A 15,499-nucleotide genomic window follows, 5' to 3' on the forward strand; every position below is an offset into this window, starting at 1 on the left:
ATTATTATGAACCTCCTTGAGAACTGCCGCCTTAGTGATTTCATCCATTCCTGTGACTCTAGATTCCCAGTTCAGAATCCCTAGCTTCGAAACAGCTGTGTTGAGTTCTCTGGTCACATTTGTCTCTATACCCTTGCCTTCCTCTCACCCTCAATTATCTGCCCTTTAGACACTTCGCAGTCCATGTCAGCATGATCACATCATTCCTCTGGTCATGGTAGCTCTGTGAAGTTAATGTGCAAAACACGGCTCCCATCCCATGGTGCAAAATCACTGAGTAATGGGACAGCTGCCTCTCTCATTTTTCCCAGACAGCTAAGTGTCACAAACCCTAAAATACCAAACGCATAATAAGTGATTGTTGGATGACTGTAGATGATTCCAGAATCAGAGCTCTTTCCTTCTGATGAAGTCTCCCTCTTGCCCCTGCATATCAGCCCGAGTTTCCACTGTGGACGATAACAGTCTGCGATTTAGTAAGTTTGATGTCCACTTTGATTTAGCAAAGATTAATTTCTCTCATTGCCATAGCCAGGCCAAAATACCCAATTTGGACAAGGGATACACCTTGAGGGCAGATTCCTGACTTCAGAAATTAGGTTTGGGGCATTCAGTTTCGGCAGAGATGTTTCCATCCACAGAATGTTATACAAACCACAAAGGCTGCCGTCCTCTCACCCAAATAATGAGCATTGTTAGTCCACTTGACAAATAGCTTTTGGGTTTCAGTCTCCCAAATGACCCAGATACCACCGTCATTTTTTAAGTCATCTTGCATGCTTTTGTGCCTCAGATTTTATTATGTGGTTTTCCTTCAATGTCTCTCCCATATGCTGTTCTGTTCCCAGAGCTTCTGCCCTCTAGCAGTCCTTAGACCCTCTTCCCTGAGCTATCGGAGAAACCTCCGCTGGATATGCTCAGGAATTTCTGTGTCACCATTCAGGCAGTGGGAAACTAATGAAGGTTATTAATGATGGAGCAGTGTGGTAAAGGCAGACATCTGAGGAGAAGAGTCTGACTGCAGGCTGAGTTCAGTTATATTCTTACTGATTTTCCGCCTGCTAGATTTAGCCATTTTCTGGTAGAGAGGTGTTTGAAGTCTTCTGTAATGGTGGATCCATCTCCGTCTATTTCTCTTTGCAGTTCTATCCATTTTTCCTGCATGCATATTTCCTTTTCCCCTGTTCAGTTAGGCTTTGAAGAAACACCAATAGTTTAGGCTCAAGCGAATTAGTTTCTCCTCAGGACAGGTGATGTTAAAAAATGCTTTGAGGGGTATAAACCAGATGGTAAAGTAGGAAGACCCTAAGCTCACCTCCTCCTCTGGGCACACCAAAATTAAAACTATTTGCAGAACAACTGTCGATAAGAATGACCTGAAGACTGGCAAAAAAAAGATCTTCTGCAACTAAAGGTATAAAGAAGGAAGCACAACCAGATGGGTAGAAGGGGCAGAGACACAGTATAGTCAAGACCCACACCCCCAGGCTGGTGACCCACAAGTAGGAAGATAATCACAACTGCAGAGTTTCTCTCTAAGGAATGAGGGGTTCAAGCACTGTATCAGGCTCCTCAGCCTGGGGGTCCTGCACTGGGAAGATGAACCCTGCAGATCATTTGGCTTTGAACGTCAGTGGGGCTTGCTTTGGGGAGAGCCAGCGGGTAACAGAGAACTCTCTGTTAAAGAGCACATACGATGTCTCACACACTCGGAGACCAAGAGCGGAAGTGGTCATTTGAAAGAAGCCTGAGTTAGACACACTTGCTGGTCTCGAAGAGCCTCCTGCTGAGCCTCCCTCTTGGAGAGGCAGGAGGGAACTGGAGCTCACTCTGGGGACGTAGACACTGTGGCAGGCGTTTGGGGGAGCTCATTCTACTCCAAGGACACTGGAGCTGGCAAGCACCATTTTGGAATCCTCCTTCTAGCTTATTAGTGCTGGGACCTGCCCCCACCCAACAGCCTGTTGGCTCCAGACTTGGATGAAAAATAAGTGAAAGTGTTAGCCACTCAGTCATGTCTGATTCTTTGTGACCCCATGGACTGTAGCCCACCAGGCTCCTCTGTCCATGGGATTTTCCAGGCAAGAATACTGGAGTGGGTTGCCATGCCCTCCTCCAGGGGATCTTCCCCACCCAGGGATCGAACCTGCGTCTCTTACATGTCCTGCATTGGCAGGCAGGTTCTTTACCACTAGTGCCACCTGGGAAGCCCCAGATTTGACCCAGACTTCACACCATATATAAAAATTCCAGTTTTATTGAGATATAATTGGCATGTAGCATTGAGTTTAGGTGTACAGCATAATGATTTGACTTACGTACATCCTGAAATGATTACCATGGTAAGTTTAATGGAAGTCCATCATCTCATACAGACACCAAATTAAAGAAATAGAGAAAAAATTTTTTTCCTAGTGATGAGACCTCTTAGTACTTACTCTGTAAACAACCTTCATATATAACATATCACAGTATTAATTTTTATGTTGTATATTACATCCCTAGTATTTATTGGAAGTTTGTACCTTTGGAATTTTGTACCTTTTTACCACCTGATCTAATTCCTTCCACCATCGACCTCTGGTAGCCACAAGTCTGATCTCTTTCTATGGATTTGTTTGTTTGTTTTTGAAGTACAGTTGACCTACAATACCGTATAAGTTCCTGGTGCATAACATAGTGATTCAGTATTTCTATGCATTGGAAAATAGTTACCATGAAAAGTCTAGTTAGTATCTGTCACCGTATAAAGATATGGCATAATTATTTACTATATTCCCAACTGTACGTTTCATAGCCACACTTGTTGATGTTGTAACTGAAAGCTGGTGCCTCTGAATCTCCCTCACCTATCTCTTCCCGTCCCCCATTCCTCTCCCCTCTGCCAACCACCCATTGTTCTCTGTGCCAGTGACTCTGTTTCAGTTTTCTTGTGCTTGTTCATTAGTTTTGATTTTAGATTCCGCATATAAGTGAGATCACACAGTATTTGGCTATTGTAAGTAATGCTGCAACAAATACAGGGAATCATAAGTCTTCGATTTCTTTTTCAGTTTCTCCCAGCAATGTTTTGTCATTTTCAGTGTGTGAGTCTTGCACATTTTTTGGTCATCTTTATCCTTAAGTATTTCATATTGTTGATGCTATTATAAATGGTACTATTTATTCATTACTATCTCCATTGCTAGCATAAAGACAAATGATCTATTTTGTAATCTTGCTAAATTCACTTATTAGTTCTGGTAGCTTTTTGAGTGAGTGAGTGAAGTCGCTCAGCTGTGTCTGACTCTTGTAGCCTACAAGGCTCCTCTGTCCATGGAATTTTCCAGGCAAGAGTGCTGGAGTGGGTTGCCATTTCCTTCTCCAGGGGATCTTCCCAGACCAGGGATTGAACCTGGGTCTCCCGCATTGCAGGCAGACGCTTTACTGTCTGAGCCACCAGGTAGCTTTTTAGGGGGTGGAATTGCACGGCATGTGGGATCTTAGTTCCCTGACCAGGGATGGAACTCATACCTGCTTCAGTGGAAGCCCAGAGTCTTAACTACTGGACCACCAGGAAAGTCCCTCTGGTAACTTTTTAAAGAAAAATAGAATCAGTTACATTTTCTACTTAGGCAATTATGTTTTCTACAAATAGATACAGTTGTACTCCTCCCTTTCTAAGCTGAATGCATTTATGTCTTTTTCTTGCTTTACTGCATGGGCTAATACCTCCAATATAATAGTTGAATAGGAAAGTGGTAAAAGGAGGCCCTATTGCCCTTTTCCTAATCTTGAAAAAGTGAAAGTGAAAGTGTTAGTCAGTTGTGTCTGACTCTTTGTGACCGCATGGACTGCAGCCCACCAGGCTCCAAGCAAGAATACTGGAGTGGGTAGCCTATTTCTTCTCCAGGGGATCTTTCTTACCCAAGGATCAAACCCAGGTTTCCCGCATCACAGCCAGATTCTTTACCACCTGAGCCTAAAGGTCTAGACATATTCCTAATCTTAGGGAAAATTATTTAGTCTTTTATGATTAAATTTGATGTAAGTTGTAGGTTTTTTCTTTGATGTCTACTATTAGATTAAGGAAGTTCCCTTCTATTTCTAGTTTGCTATGTTTTTATCTGAAATGGATGTTGGATTTTGTTAGATTTTTTTTCTGAATCTATTTTTCACTAAAAATCTGCATTTATTTTCCTCAAAACCAAATGTTTTGACATGATTACATTTAAAGACTAACCAATTGCATCAGACATTGGATTTATTTATTTATAATTATTCAATACAATAGATCATTTAAAAAATCTGGTTTTTTTCATTGAGAGTAAACTGTATTAAACTTACTTTTCCTGAAGATACATTCAATAAATATATTCAGCAACAAACTTGGGCTCATAAGCCTTTGAAAATTTTAAGTAATCTTCAATGATGTTGATCAGGAAATTCTTTCATTGGTGGAATCAGTTACCACCAGAATTGTATCACTGGGAATATTGACATTGATCATATAGTTTTTATTTTTTGAACTGTTAATATGGTGAATTACATTGCTTGGTTTTCAAATGTTAAACCAGTCTTACATTCCTGAGATAAACCTCATTATGGTTGTTTGGTTATTATGCATTATATTTTTATACACTATTAGATTTGATTTGATAAAATTTTACTAAGATTTGTTTTGCATGTTTGTTCATGAGGGAAGTTGGGTTTGTACCTTTCTTTGTCATGTTATTGCTTGGTCTCATAGAATGAGTTGGAAAGTGGAGAAATTTCTGTACAATTAGTATTTTGTCTCTTTAAATGCTTGTAGGATTCATAAAGGAAACTATCTGGGCTTTTTGAAGAAAAGCTTTAAACTAAGAAATCAGTTTCTTTCATAGGTGTGGACCTGTTCTGGTTACCTATTTCTTCTTTAGGTAATTTGTGTCTAATTCGTGTCTTTCAAGGAGTTGGTCATTTCATATAAGTTATTAAATTTATTGATATAAAAATTATAATATTCCTTATTCTCCTTTTAAAATCTGTGCAGTCTGTAATGATGACACCTCTCTTTTCTGATGTTAGCCATTTGTGTCTTTTCTATTCTATTCCTAATTACTCTGGTTAGAGGTTTGTCAATTTTATTGATCTTAAAGAACCAGCTTTTGGTTTCATTGATTTTTCTTTATTGTTTTTGCTTTCCATTTCATTGATTTCTGCAGTTCCTTTTCCTCTGCTCATGTATTTCTACTTAACTGACTTTAATCCTTTTTTTAAATGTAGACATTTAATGTTATAAATTTCTCTCTATGTACTGCCTTATCTGTATCCTGCAAGAATTGATATGTTGTATTTTCATTTATTTTCAAATATTTTCTAATTTTCTCTGATTTCCTTATTGACCCATGGATTATTTAGAATTGTGTTATTTTCCAAATATTTTGGGATTCTCCAGAGATCTTTCTGTTATTATCATTATTATTATTTTTGCCATGCTGCCTGGCATGTGGGATCTCCGTTCCCCAACCAGGGACTGAACCCAGGCATGGCAGTGAAATCCCAGAAGCCTAACCACTAGGTCACCAAGGAGCTCCCTCTGTTATTAACTTCTAATTTAATTCCATCATAGTCAGAAAATATGCTTTGTATGATTTAAATTCTTTTAAACGCACTGAGACATTTTAATGGTCTATCATAATACATGTTCTATGTGCACTAAAAATAAAACATGGATTCTGCTCCATTTGGTTGGAGACTTCTGTAACAATTTACCTTGTTTGTGTCTTTATATTTAAAGCGGATTTCTTGTAGGCAGCACATATCTGGGTCTTGCCTTTTTATAGGCAGTCTCTTCCTTTAATTAGATTGTTTAGATCATTTACACTTTCATGTGGTGATTGAGATGGTTGGTTTTCAATCAACAATCTTACTATTTGTCTATCATCTCTTCTTCTCTCTCCTCTCCCTTTTTTCTTTTTGGATTACTTTTTATAATTACCCTTTTTTTCACTGATGAAAAGGCATTATAATCTGTTGGCAGCACAGAGAAAGATATTAATGAGACCAGAACGTCTGCATAGCAGTGGGCAGTGGTATGCAGCTGTTTTGTGGGGAACTGTGTATGGTTCATCATCTCATCATGTTTAGTTGCTCTGTTCCTTGCTTGTGCTGCTCAGCATCTCTCTGCAGGTGCTCAGTCTCCTTCATATGGTGAGTGAGCTCATCTTCATGGTGTTCTTCAAGGCTGTCAGTTGTTCTTTAGTCTTGGTTTGGATTTATCCTTCCTCTTCAGCCTGTTCTCTCTTTCCAAAGGCCCAAAGTTCTGGATGACATCCTCGCTGGGGTGGAAATTTTCTGACCCCTCGGGACTGAGACCATTGGTAACGGAAGTCTAGGGCTTGCCTGGTTCTGATGTGCCATACGCTGAGCAGCATCTGTGCGCATACCTCCGTGACTGATCTTGTCAGCGCAGTACCTGTCCAGTTGCTATGATTCCATGTTTATCTCGTTCATCTTGTTTTGCTTCTTAGAGATTGCTGTAACTTATCACGTACTTCCTCCATGTTATCGTACTGATTCACACATCATATAAGAATCCTACTTTCTCCTCTCTCAGTCTTTGTGCTGTTGTTGGCATACATTTTACTTCTGGGTATTTTATAAACCCTACAGTGCATTTTTATAAAATTTAAAGAGATTTAAAGAATAAGAAAAATAATATTTCAAATTTACCCACATAGTTACTATTTCTAGTGCTCTTCATTTTCCTTTTGCCTTGTATAGCTAAAGGAATTTGTATTTCTGTATTGCAGATTTGCTGGTGATGAGTTCTTTCAGATTGTGCATATTTGAGAAAAGTCTCTTATTTTGCCTTTGTTTTGAAAGGTTTTTTTTTTTTTTAACCAGGTACAGAATTCTAGGTTGACAGTTTTTTCCTTAGTACTGTAAAGCTATCACTCCACTGTCTTCAGGATTATATTGTTATCAAAGAGAATTCTGTCGTAATTATTATCCTTGTTCATCTGCATAGAATATGGTCTTTCCCTTTTGCTTGTTTTGAAGATTTTTTTCTTTTGTTTTAAGCAATTTGATATGGTTGGATTGTGTGTAGTTTCCTTCATGTTTCCTGTGCTTGGGGTTCTCATTTTTATCATATTTGAAAAAATTTGGCTATTATTTGTTAAAATATTTTCCTTCAGGGATTTCGATTACATTTATATTATGTAACTTTAATTTGTACCAAAGCACACTAATGTTCTGTTCATTGTTAAAAAATCTTTTTTTGTGTTCTGCTGCTGCTGCTGCTGCTGCTAAGTCGCTTCAGTCATGTACGTCTCTGCGTGACCCCATAGACAGCAGCCCACCAGGCGCCCCCGTCCCTGGGATTTTCGAGGCAAGAACACTGGAGTGGGTTGCCATTTCCTTCTCCAGTTCAGGAAAGTGAAAAGTGAAAGTGAAGTTGCTCAGTCGTGTCTGACTCTTAGCGACCCCATGGACTGCAGCCTTCCAGGCTCCTCCGTCCATGGGATTTTCCAGGCAAGAGTACTGGAGTGGGGTGCCATTGTCTTCTCCCTTTTTATGTTCTATGTTTCACTATTAATTTTTTATTGCTTTTTTTTCAAGTATTTCTTCCATAGTATGTAATCTGCTATTACTACCATCCAATTTTTTTTTTTTTCATCTTAGATAGTGTGGTTTTCATTTCTAGAAGTTTGAGTTAGGTCTTTTCTTTATCTTTCATGTCTCAAATTAACAAACTCAGTTTTTCCTCTGTCTTCTTAAACATAAGGAATACAGTAATGATAACTGTTTTAATATGATAAGTAAGAATGTGTGTGTGCTCACTCAGTCGTGTCTGTCTCTTTGCAACCCCATGGACTAGCCTGCTGGGTTTCTCGGTCCATCAGATTTTTCAGGCAAGAATACTGGATCCGGTTGCCATTTCCTTCTCCAGGGGATCTTCCTGACCCAGAGATCAAACCCGTGTCTCCTGCATCTCCTGCATTGGCAGGCAGATTCTTTATCACTGAGCCACCATGGAAGCCCACATTTTTTTGGCTGCATCTTGCAGCATGTGCGACTTTAGTTCCCTGACCAGGGATTGAAACTGTGCCCTTTGCAGTGGAAGCTCAGAGTCCAAATCACAGGACTACCAGGGCTACCATCATGTCATTTTTGATTAATTTCCAATTGATTGTATTTTCTCCTAGTTATGGTCCAAATTTTTCTGCTTCTTTGTGCGCCTGGTAATTTTTGATTAGATGCTTTTTTATTGTGATTTTAGCTTTTTGGGTGCAGGTTTTTTTTTTTTTTTTTTTTTCTTATACAAATTCTGGAGCTTTGTTCTGGGACATAGTTATTTAGAAATAGTTTACCCTTTTGAGTCTTGTAAACTTTTAAGGCAGGAGCAGAACAGCATTTAGTCCAGGGCTAATTTTGGCCCACTATCGAGACAGAAACCTTCTACTTGAATACTCTATCTCATGCTCCATGAATTATGAGATTTGTCATTCTGGTTAGTGAGGACAAAAACTACCCGTAGTCTCTTGAGAGCTCTGAGTATTGTTCCCTCTGATCCTTTGGGAGGTTCTCTCACTGGCCTTTGGTCCTTTCCTCACATCCATATATTGATTAGTCCTCAGTTGAAGATCTAGAGGAAGCCTTTGAAGACCTCTGGACATCCTGCTCGTTGCAGCTGTCTTATCTTCTCTCCCAGCTATCAGCTTCATTTCCTCTACTTAGGGAGGTTGCCAGGCATGCCTTGATCCCCTTTTCACTGTTTAGTCAATCAGAGGACTCACTCCATTTGTTTTCCATCTCTATTCTTTGTTGCCTGATATCTAATCTCTTGAAAATTGTTGTTTGATATATTTTGCCCAGTGTTTGTTTAGTTGTTTTAGATGGGAAAATAATTAATAGTTGCTATTATTCCATCTTGGTCAGAGGTAGAATTCTCTAAAAATTTAAAAAACATATTTTGTTTCCATACTCTAATTATATCTTCATATTATGATGTATTTTTAGTTGTATATACTGCATTGTTGAATATTTTCCTGACAAAAGGGAAATTTTGTTTTGACTAGCATTGATGAGCTATTAATTGCCCATCTATAATTTTACACATCCAATAACTGGAGGAATTTTCTAGAGACCAACTTCTGACTTCATACATTTAAAATATTGTCCTCCATTTCAGATTTTACTTTTAGAGTCAGGTGCTATAAGATATGGGCTTTCCTGGTGGCACAGATGGTAAAGAATCTGCCAGCAATGTGGGAGACCCACAGCAATATAACCTTTGATGCTTCTCCTTCATGTCATTATGCCTGCAAGGTGAGGAAGCACAGTGACACGACCACTCCTGGAAGCCATTTCTACGCTGGGATAACTAGCAAAAACTCAACTGTACATGAAGGTGACTGCAAACCACATAAATATATTTTACTCAAAAATAACCCGTTATTCAACTTACCTTTAGCTGAATTCTCAACATGCTTTGGTCACCACTCCAAGATTGCCCAGTACAGAGGAAAGTGTGATATAGATGCCAGAGTAAAAAGAGACGGCAGTCTTAACTGACTTCATTTAAAATGTCTTAGTTTAGCGAATTTTATAAAAACATTTGACCAGTGAACACATTGCTTGGGCTTTTTAGGTCTGGAGGGGCTGTACCAATGATAGCCCTTAAAGCTTAACTTCATGGTAAATCTGCCTCTGCTAAAGATGCTGCTTCAGTTCAGGCTCCCTGTGGCTGACCAAAGTGAAGTGAAGTCACTCAGTCGTGTCTGAATCTTTTTGACCCCATGGACTGTAGCCTACCAGGCTCCTCCATCCATGGGATTTTCAGGCAAGAGTACTGGAGTGGGGTGCCATTTCCTTTTCCAGAGGATCTTCCCGATCCAGGGATTGAACCCAGGTCTCCCACATTGTAGGCAGCTGCATTGTAGGCTTTACCATCTGAGCCACCAGGGAAATCCCAAACAGAGTCGAAATTCTTTCCCTCAACAGATCTTGCCTTTTCCTGAACTCATTTACTTTTCCAGATCCGCACTTCCATCCCAGAGTTCCCACCATGTAGGCTGGCAACTTGGTGCATTGCGTATGTTGTTCACATTACCTGGAATACTCTTCACTGACTTCATCTCCTGGGAGCAGCTACCCCTCCTTCAAGACCAGGATGAGTGTCATTTCCTCTATGAGGCCGTTCCTGACTCCCCTGGGGATGAATTGTGTCAACACAGTGTATTCCTATTTTTAGTTTATTTATTTTTCAAGCTTTATTCTTTGAATGAAGAATGGAGAGTTGTGAGCTAATATTCTTGGGTACAATATCTTCCTGAAAGGCCCTCAGTAGGGCTGTTTTATACGGAGAAGGCAATGGCACGCCACTCTAGTACTCTTGCCTGGAAAATCCCATGGACGGAGGAGCCTGGTAGGCTGCAGTCCATGGGGTCTCTAAGAGTAGGACACCACCGAGCGACTTCACTTTCACTTTTCACTTTCATTCATTGGAGAAGGAAATGGCAACCCACTCCAGTGTTCTTGCCTCGAGAATCCCAGGGCCGGGGGAGTCTGGTGGGCTGTCGTCTATGGGGGTCGCACAGAGTCGGACACGACTGAAGCGACTTAGCAGCAGCAGGCCTATTTTATAAGGATCTTGTCAGCAGAGAGGGGAGAGAGTTCTGACAAGTCTGGTGCAGCTGTGCTCTCCCAGAACCCACTGGAGATCTCGCAGCGCCTGGGTGCACATCTCTGCATGTGGCCTACTGGCGCCATCTCGGGGGAGGCGTCTCTGCACATGGGCCACGGAGCTGAAGTCTTGAGCACAGTATTTGACATGAACGCAGGTCTGAAGTGCCAGCCAGTGGCAGGGTCAGCACTCTAGGAGCAAGTGAAACCAGTGCCAGGACTTCCTGAAGTTCAGATTCTTTATTTCTCATACAGAAGAAATTCGGCAAGAGGGAAAGTGAGAGGTAAGAAATAGCTTTGCTGAGAGCCACACTCTGTAGAAGAGCGGGTGCCATCTCAGAAGGTGAGAGGCCCTGGGAGATACACAGTCCATAGAATGTGGTGCCTGTGGAAAGACGTGAGAGCGGCTTCCTATTTTTTATCACAGTCCCTCACAGTCCGCCTGGTACCATGTTTTGTACTGTCTCTCCCACCATCATTTTAAACCCCTAAGGCCTTGTAAACTTAATTATTTCTCTATCCCAGTGCCTAAGTCAGTGAGTTCTACTTAGTAGGAGCTAGTGTGTGGATGTTTGAACAAGTGAAATCTCTTTCTTTTCTTCCCACAGAGTGCTGGCTCTTGCTCACTTGTTTGGCTTAATAAGGTTTATTCTCTAGACAACCCCCCCCCCCCATAAACTGTATAAAGGAGCAAGATATTTTTGAAGCATAATTAAAGGGATGAATGAATATACAAATATGTATTGATAGTCATCCTGACCCCTGTGTAACAGAGAGTTTATGGAGCACCTACTATTAGGAGGCATTATTAGTATTATTAGGAGGTAATTAGGAGTAGGAGATCACCTACTATTAGGAGCCACCGTGGTCACTCAGATTGTAAAGAGTCTGCCCACAATTCAGGAGACCCAGATTCCATCCCTGGGTGGGCAAGATCCCCTGGAGAAGGGACTGGCAAACCACTCCAGTATTTTTGCCTGGAGAATCCTGTGGACGGAAGAACCTGGTGGGCTTCAGTCCGTGGGGTCGCATAGAGTCGCATATGACTGAGCAACTAACGTGTGTATATGTACTATTAGGCGCTACATAATACTAGGAACTATCCTTTCTGCGTGCTTTGTGTGTTGTTTGGTCGCTAAGTTATGTCCATCTCTTTTGCGACCCCAGGGACTGTAAACCTGCCAAGCTCCTCTGTCCATGGGATTTTCCAGGCAAGAATACTGGAGTGGGTTGCCATTGCTTTCTCTAAGGGACCTTCCTTACCTAGGGATCAAAGTCGCGTCGCCTGCATTGGCAAGCAGGTTCTTTACTACTAAGCCACCAGGGAAGCCCTTTTGAGTGCTTACTTATGCCTTAACTGGTTTGGAGTCTTAAGAGTTTCTCAGTTAAGGCACACAGCAACCCCACGAGGCAATTTCTGTTGTTGACTACCCTTCTAGGAATTTGGGCTTCCACGCCTAAGGCGGCGACTGGTGATTGAGCTGCAGGAGGCGGCAGGGTGCGCACGTGGGGAAGGGACACAACCCTGCCCACGCCAGTCCGTCTGAAGCGGGTCCCTTCCAGACCGCTGACCGGTCCTATCCTAGGGAAGTGGGTGTGCGGCCAGACTTGGGTGCAGAGAAAATCTTAGCGACTGAAACACCAGGGGGCGCTAGCGATTCAGCTTTCCGATGAAGAGCGAGGCTGCCCGTGGCAACCTCTCAGCTTCCCTTCTAGACCCTTTGGCCGGTTGCTCCATTCCCCAAAAGCGAAGTCGCGCAGTCGTGTCCGACTCTTTGTGACCCCATGGACTGTAGCCTGCCAGGCTCCTCCGTCTATGGGATTTTCCAGGCAAGAGTACTGGAGTGGGTTGCCATTTCCTTCCCCAGAGGATCTTCAAGGGATCCAACCTGGGCCTCCCGCATTGTAGGCAGATACTTGACTGTCTGAGCCACCAGGGAAATCCATACCCCAGCGGCTGCAAATAATCTGCCTGCACTCACCGTGTCCTACGTACTTTCCCGCTTAATGTCAGAAAACCTCAAAGGAAGTTTCTCATAGCTTCTTTGCCTTGATGCTGAAATGAAGGCTAGCAAGGTTAGCTCCTGCTCAAGGTTACACAGAGGATGGCAAATCCTTGTTCTGAACTTTTCCTGCTGCTCCTAACTTCCCATCCCCGGGTCCTACATACCTATACGTACACCCCGATCAGTACGACCCTGTATCCCTCTGCCTTCTGTTTATTTAAATCCTGAACTTCTTAGGCACTTGAGGCCCTGCCACCCGTTTGGGGAACTTGCTGCCTGGCATGTCACCTGGGCAAGGGTTCCCTCATCAGAGTGTAAATGCCAGCCTTTAGCATGAGGCTTTACACAGAGTCAGTGCTTAATAAACATAAGCTGTGTCAGTGTCAGGCAGGCACAACAAATGTCCAGGGGATGTGTGTGTGTGTGTGTGTGTGTGTCTGTGTGTGTCTGTGTGTGTGTGTGTGTGTCTGTGTGTGTGTCTCCTCAGTATAGCCCAGGGTCTGCATAGAGCCAGCAACAACAAACACCCGTTAAAAATATGTGAATGAGGATTTAACAGTTTAACATTTCTACTTTGTTCTACCTCTTGTTTGTACCCAGCTGGGACTGACAACTCCCAGAAGGTAAAGATGAGGAATGTGGGTGTGTGTGTTGGGGGTGGGGGAGGGGGCAGTATTGGGAGAAACCAAAGAGGCATAGGGCAGGGAGCAGAGCTTTCCCATGCTGAGAATAAGGCTCACATAGAGAATGAGAGGGGGAGAGAGAGAGATGCCAAGATCTAAGTCAGAGCGGAAGGAAAATGAGCCCTGAATAGGAGCCTTGTGTGTGGCCCTGTGGTGCTGACTCACCAAGACTTGGGAGAAGAAAACACACCAGGGATGAAGAAGGGGCCTGTGTGCTGTGGCTACCAGTCTGCCACCCCAAGGACACCCGGTCTGCCCTGAGGCCCAGATGGTCTTGAGAGGTTTTGATTTGGGTTAGGTGGGCTGGGGGTGGGGGTGGCCACTATAAGGGAGATAGGGAAGTCTTTGGAGAATACAGAAGACCCTTGCTGGGAGAGCTGTGGGTCTGAGTTCAGGTGGGCAGGAGGAGCAGGGGAAGGAGGTGTCTCTCCCCAAATATTCAGTTGCAGTCTCCTTCACAGGCAGGTCAGACTCACAAGCCGGGAGAGGTAGGTGCTCATGGCTTCAGTGGCTTCTTGTCCATACCGGAGGAAGAAGTCATGCCTTGTGAGTAAGTGCTTCCCAGAGCTGATGCTACAGATGGAGGCATGGCCTGGGAGTAGAAGCTCTGCAATCCTCCCACTACCAGCCTCACCTTGGCTGTCAAACCGGTTCATAGACATGAGGATGGGATTTTTGTGGCAACCAGAATGGCAGGTGGCCCTAGGCCAGCAGGCGGAGGGCAGAGCCCTGGTGGACAGGATCAAAGGTCAGACATTGTGGAGAAACAGGTGAGAGGAGGAAAGAGCGCCTGAGGGAGCAGCCGGGGCTGGGCTAGGAATTCTGGTCCCAGGTCGGCTCAGGAAAGGCGCAGGTGGCTGAAGCAGGAAGAGGGAGCTAGACTGACTCTTTAGACCTAGCCTTGTTCTCCCCATCTGCAGTACAAGGGAGCTAGAGTCAAGGGGCTCTAAGCTTCCTTCTCACTCTAACACTTGATGATGCCATGTGTCATCCCTCTCTCTTCTCCCCACCAAAGCCTCTTCTCTTTCAGTGTCCTGTTCCTAGCTCCAAGTCTCAGAAGAAAGCTAACAAACCAGGGGATTCATACTTAAATGTATTACTGTCCACAAACTAATGTTCTGAACTTCCCAAATGTATTACATATTAAAAAATACATATGTATTTACTCATTTGGTTGCACCGGGCCTTAGTTGCAGGATCTTCGATCTTTCTTGTGGCGTGTAGGATCTAGTTCCCTAAGGGCTGAGCCCCAGGCCCTTGCACTGCGAGTGCCGAGTCTTAGTCACTGGAAATCCCAAACGTCCTGCATCCTCTCTACTATAGTATGGCCACTGGAGGGCGAGTGGCCTTGAAGGCCTAATGAATGAAGGCTTGAATCCCAGCGGTGCCCCTGACTCTCAGCCCAGCTGAGTTGTAGGACCTTGAGCAATGTCCTGGGCCTCAGTAGGCCTTCATTATTTACGGATCGAGCAGCAATAACCTGCCTGTTTCAGTAGTTGTGTTGATTAAATGAAGTAACACATGTAATATACATGATTGACAGCTTGGTACCAAATAAAATACTCAGAAAATGTGTCCGCCCACATTAGGGGACTTAGTCATGACCAGAAAGAACAGAGTCTGAGAGATTAAGGTGCAGGAGGCTCACCAGGAGCTTCCCTGTTGGCTCAGAAGGTAGAGAATCTGCCTGTGCTGCGGGAGACCTGGGTTTGATCCCTGGGCTGGGAAGATCCCCTGGAGGAGGGCGTGGCAACCCACTCCAGTATTCTTGCCTGGAGAATCGAGAATCCCCATGGACAGAGGAGCCTGGCAGTGTAGAGTCCTTGGGGGTCGCAGAGTCTGACACAACTGAGCAACTGAACACACACAGGCTTATCAGAGAGAACCCTTGGGATCCACAGGAAGGAAGAGGGGAGGGAGGAAAAAGAAGAGGTGGGGACAGTTGAGCTGCAGCAGTCTCAACGGAGGGCTTAGTCAGCTCTACAGGGAGTTTAGAAGCTCGGATGACCCTTCAGAGCTCTCTTGATTTGGGACAAGGGGGCCAGGTCTTTATGCTCCATATCAGTCTTTGGATGTGGACTGCCCATGAAAGGAGATGTGACCTTGGTGTCAAATTGCTTTCCAAAGGGCTTACAGCCAAGAGCTGTTTCCTGTCAGCAT

The sequence above is a fragment of the Budorcas taxicolor genome, chromosome 3 (genome assembly GCF_023091745.1).
Source record: "Budorcas taxicolor isolate Tak-1 chromosome 3, Takin1.1, whole genome shotgun sequence".
In the NCBI taxonomy this organism is placed as follows: Eukaryota; Metazoa; Chordata; class Mammalia; order Artiodactyla; family Bovidae; genus Budorcas; species Budorcas taxicolor.